Below are 5,542 nucleotides of genomic sequence, written 5' to 3' on the forward strand. Positions count from 1 at the left end.
AGAACTTCTTCTTGCGGTGGTAGTCAAGATCAGGTGGTACGATATCAGCATCTAGGTAATTAACAAAGTCTACATACCATGGCACATTACTTACTTCTAAGGATTTTTGGAAATGCTCATGAGGGCCTAGGCTATCATCTTCAATGGTTTCTAGTCTAGCTATCAGTCTATCATAGGCAAAATCATCATTTATGGGTACTAAGTCTGGTTTCAGGTGTTCTAGCCTAGAAAGGTGATCAACTACATTTTGAGTGCCTTTTTTATCTCTGATATCTAAATCAAACTCTTGTAGTAACAGAATCCATCGGAGTAACCTGGGCTTGGCATCTTTTTTACTTAATAGGTAACGAATGGCAGCATGATCGGTGTAAACTATAATTTTGGCTCCTACTAGATAAGATCTAAATTTGTCTATAGTGAAAACTACAACGAGTAATTTTTGGTGTAAGCCCTAGAGGCCAATACTTTTGGTACTTGTATCGAATTATTTATTAATTAATAAAAGGCTTTTTCTTTATTATGTTTGATTAATAAAGTCCCTAGAATAGTTAGTCCGTTTAATGTATCAAGTATGACTTAATCATGAGATCACATTAAACATAAGGACACTATTCTTAGAGTATCTGTAGTCGAGCTTTATTGTGAAGTGGGATAACATTAAAGCATTAAGACTATTATGTTTGTAGACTGATGATCACATCTCATGGATCATGGATAAAGAGTTATCAAGTCTTAAACATAGGTATGAATATTAAGAGTAATATTTATACCGGATTGACCCGCTATGAGAATACTATATAGAAAGTTATGGAAAGTGTCATAAGTTATTCTCATGGTGATAATGGTGTATACCACTCTTCGACCTGAAACCACTATGGACCCTAGATGTAGAGTCGAGTGCTTTGTTGCTGATCCAACGTTGTCCGTAATTGGATAACCATAAAGACAGTTGATGGGTACTCCACGAAGCGTGTTAAGGGACATGAGTGACCTAGATGGAATTTGCCCATCCTGCGTAACAGGATAAATGTCTATGGGCCCAATATTCAACTAGACAAGGATGACACGGTCTATACCTTGTGTTCAATATAGACATAAGGGCAAAGGGGTAATTATATACATAATTATTATCATAGGAGGTTTTGTCAGATCACATGACATTTTCGTGTCTTGGGTAGCAGTGATGTGTTGCTAGATACCGCTCACTGTTTATTATGTTAAATGCGTGATTTAATATAATTGCCAACGTCGCGAAAACCTACAGGGTCACACACAAAGGACGGATTGATGAGAAATAGAGTAACTAAGGAACACCGTAAGGTACGGTGCACTTAAATGGAATACGAAATATGGTAAGGTACCACACGCTTAAGTGATTTTGGGCATATTATAAGATATGGGCCAAAATACACTTATGTGGGCTTTTTAGCTTGAAGCCCACACAAGTGGTTCTATAAATAGAACCCTTGGGTAGAAGCATTGTCACTCTGACGAAAACTCAAGTGAAGACTTGGAATTTCGTTTCCCTCTCTCTCTCACTCAAAGCCTTCATTCGTACCAGCTAGCACTGAGATTGAAGGAACCCGTTCGTGTGGACTGAGTAGAGACGTTGTCATCGTTCAACGTTCGTGATCGCTCCATGGATTTGTATCCAAGGTTTTGATCATTACAAGAGATCTGCACCAAAGGTTTGAATCGCCACAAGAGGAAACGATTCTATCACTGATCATGCCCATTCGTAAGGATCACTAAATGGAGAAATTTTTAAATTCCGCTGCGCCTTGGATGGCAATTCTCCTTCAGTAATTCCTTTTCAGTTGTTGCGTAGTTAAGTTGGGCAGCGTCTAGGGTTCTACTGGTATAATAAATCGCATGTCATTTTTTATCTTTCCTTTGTCCTAGAACGACTCCAACCGCATAATCACTAGCGTCTCACATTATCTCAAAAGGTTCTGACCAATTAGGGGGTTGCATAATAGGTGCTGATATTAACACTTGCTTTAAAAGATTAAATGCTTCATTACATTTTCTATCGAAAATGAATTCAGCATCTTTCATTAAAAGGCCAGTTAAAGGTTTAGTTATTTTGGAGAAGTCCTTGATAAAACGCCGGTAGAATCCAGCATGTCCAAGGAAACATCGGACTTCTCTGATAGTTTTGGGTGGTTTTAGGTTCTCTATGACTTCTATCTTAGCTCTATCTACGTCTATACCTTTTTCGGAAACTATATGTCCTAAAACAATCCCTTCGGTGACCATGAAATGACACTTTTCCCAGTTCAGCACAAGGTTCACCTCCACGCATCTCTCCAGGATTTTCTCAAGGTTAGCAAAATAATTGTGGAAATCAAATCCGCAAACCTTGAAATCATCCATAAATACATCCATGATACCATCTAGGTAATCTGCAAAGATTGACATCATGCAGCGTTGGAAAGTAGCTGGAGCATTACAGAGACCGAATGGCATTCGTCTGTAGGCAAAAGTTCCATAAGGGCATGTAAAGGTAGTTTTTTCTTGATCTTTGGGGTGGATGGGTATTTGGAAGAATCCAGAGTATCCATCTAGATAGCAGAAGTAAGAGTGTATGGCTAGACGCTCCAACATCTGGTCTATAAATGGTAAAGGGAAATGATCCTTCCTGGTTGCTTTATGTAACTTTCTGTAGTCTATGCACATCCGTCATCATCCTTCCATCCGTTTTGCTACATGTTCGCCTTTATCATTTTGTACGACTGTGATGCCTCCCTTTTTAGGTACTACATGCACAGGGCTCACCTACTTACTATCCGAGATCTAATAGATTATACCTGCATCAAGTAACTTAAGAACTTTGTTTTTAACAACATCACTCATTATAGGGTTTATTCTTCTCTGATGTTCTCTGGAGGGCTTTGAATTTTCTTCGAGTGAAATCCGATGCATGCATACGGATGGGCTTATACCTTTCAGGTCAAAGATATTATATCCTAAGGCTAAGGGATATCTTCGTAAAACATCTAAGAGTTGGTTTGTTTCCTCTCGGCTCAAGGTAGCACTGACTATGACTGGACGGTTCATCTCTTCATCAAGAAACTCATATCTCAGGTTCTTAGGCAGTTCCTTAAGTTCTAAGGTTGGTTTCTTAGGGCATGGCATAGGATCTGGGGTAAGGGATAAACATTCGTAAAGGTTATCATCGATGTAGGGTTTCCTAAAGTCATCATCTTCCAGTATGAGAGTTGATGGCAACTTAATGATTTCTTCTTGTTCTATTTCCCTAACGCATTCATCAATAATATCTATGGCATAACATGCGTCTCCCATCACAGGTGCCATAAGAAATTTTGAAAGTATAAATTCTATTTTCTCGTCACCTACCTCAAAGGTCAACTTTCCTCTCTTGACATTTATTTTGGCTCCTGCAGTTGATAAGAACGGTCTACCTAGAAGGATTGGTATATCATTGTCCTCTTTGATGTCCATGACAATAAAATCAGTAGGGATAAATAACTGTCCTATCCTAACAGGGACATCTTCTAATATGCCTATCGGATATTTAACATATCTATCTGCGAGTTGAAGTGACATCTTAGTAGGCTGTAGTTCCCCTAAGTTTAACCTCTCACAAACTGCTAAAGGCATTAAGCTCACACTAGCTCCTAAGTCTAGAAAATCTTTTTCGATGACATGACTACCCAAAAGTCAAGGAATGGAGAAATTTCCAGGATCTTTATCCTTTTTGGCTAACTTATTCTCGGAAATAGAATTGCATTCCAAGGGCTTCGGATCGTCGAGTCTACGTTTGTTGGTAAGGATGTCTTTGAGAAACTTTGCATAAGAAGGTATTTGGGTGATGGCTTATGTGAAAGGGATTTCTACATGAAGTTTTTCTATAACCTTAATAAATTTTTGATACTGGTTATTGATCTGGGTTTGTGTGAGTCTTTGTGGATATGGTATCGGTGGTTTGTATGGCGGGGGTGGTACATAAGTTTTGTCTTTAGGTTCTTCTCCTTTTTCTTGACCTTCCTGTTTTTCAGATTTCTCTGGTTCCTTTACTTTGTCCGTGGGTACTGTATATTCCTTAGAAGTTTTGGGTTCACTCAATCTTGGGTTTGGTGACTCTTCATAAGCGTTCCCACTTTGTAGGGTAATGGCATTGGCTTGTTCTCTTGGATGTTGTTGAGGTTGTACAGGGAACTGTCCTCCAGGTGTAGTCTGGGGGGCTTGGTTTAAAGCTACCTGAGAGATCTGGGTTTCAAGCATCTTGATGTGAGTAACTATTTGGTCAACCTTGGTTCATAACTGGGTAATCAGTTCGTTAACGTGAATGTTTTGGTTCATGAACTCTTTGTTTTGTTGGGTTTGAGCAGTGACAAATTTTTTCATAATTTTCTCAAGGCTCGGCTTTGGTGGCACTGGTTGCATAGGTTGATTTGGTCTTGGGGCTTGGTAACCTGGTTGTCTCGGAGGTGCAGTATTTTGGATAGGGTTATTGTTCTTATAGGAGAAGTTCGGGTGATTCCTCCATCCAGGGTTGTAGGTATTCGAATATGGGTTCCCTTGGGTGTAGTTCACTTGCTCATAGTGGGTTTCGTTTAATAGACTGCATTCTGCAGATTGGTGTCCTTTGGTTCCACATATCTCACAATCCGACGAAACTGCAGCTGCAGTATTCGGGTTTACGCACATATGCTTAACCTTACGGGATAATGCGCCCATTTTAGCTTGCATCATGTCTATAGAGCTTAATTCATGTACTCCTCCTTGGGCTTCCTTCTACTCAACTGTCGCTCGTTCGACTCCCCATGATTGATGGTTTTGAGCCATATCTTCGATGAGGGCACTAACTTCAGGATAAGGTTTGTTCATCAGCGCACTGCCTGCGGCAGCGTCGATGGTCATCTTAGTGTTATAGTGGAGTCCATTATAGAAGGTCTGAATGATTAACCAATTTTCTAAACCATGATGTGGGAATGCTCTTAACAGCTCTTTATATCTCTCCCAAGCTTCGAACAACGATTCTCCTTGGTTCTGGGTAAATCTAGTTATATGGTTTCGAAGAACGGGGGTCTTACTTGGGGGAAAGTATCTAGCAAGGAATACTCTTCTAAGGTTATCCCAAGTCGTAATGGAATTGGGTGGAAGGGAATCTAACCATGATAGGGCTTTATCTCTGAGGGAAAAAGGGAATAATCTTAAACGGATTGCCTCAGGAGAAGCTCCATTGGTTTTGAAAGTGTCTGCTAATTGGAGAAAGATTTTTAAATGTTGGTTTGGGTTCTCGGTAGCAAGACCTGCGAATTGTCTCCGTTGCACTTGTTGCAACAGGGAGGGTTTAAGTTCGAAATTGTTAGCTGGGATGGTTGGGTTTACTATACTAGAACTAGGTTCTTCGTTGGATGGTTGGGCGAAATCCTTAAGAGGTCTTTGGTTTTGATCTTCGGCCATATCTCTCCTAATTCTATGGAAAAATAAACGTGCGCGAGTGTAACGTTCAGGTTCTGCCAGAGGGTATACTAAGCTTCCGGTGCTGCGAGTTCTTCGCATTGACCGACGG

General features: G+C 40.1%; 1 non-coding gene across 1 annotated transcript; it reads left to right on the top strand.

The window, feature by feature from the left end:
• The first annotated feature begins 4,942 nt into the window (after nucleotides 1–4,942).
• LOC127124105 (small nucleolar RNA R71) lies at nucleotides 4,943–5,049 on the top strand. The gene has a single exon (XR_007803742.1). It is a non-coding gene; the product is annotated as a small nucleolar RNA R71 (small nucleolar RNA).
• Nucleotides 5,050–5,542: the final 493 nt, after the last annotated feature.

This window comes from Lathyrus oleraceus, chromosome 2, assembly GCF_024323335.1.
Source record: "Lathyrus oleraceus cultivar Zhongwan6 chromosome 2, CAAS_Psat_ZW6_1.0, whole genome shotgun sequence".
NCBI lineage: Eukaryota > Viridiplantae > Streptophyta > Magnoliopsida > Fabales > Fabaceae > Lathyrus > Lathyrus oleraceus.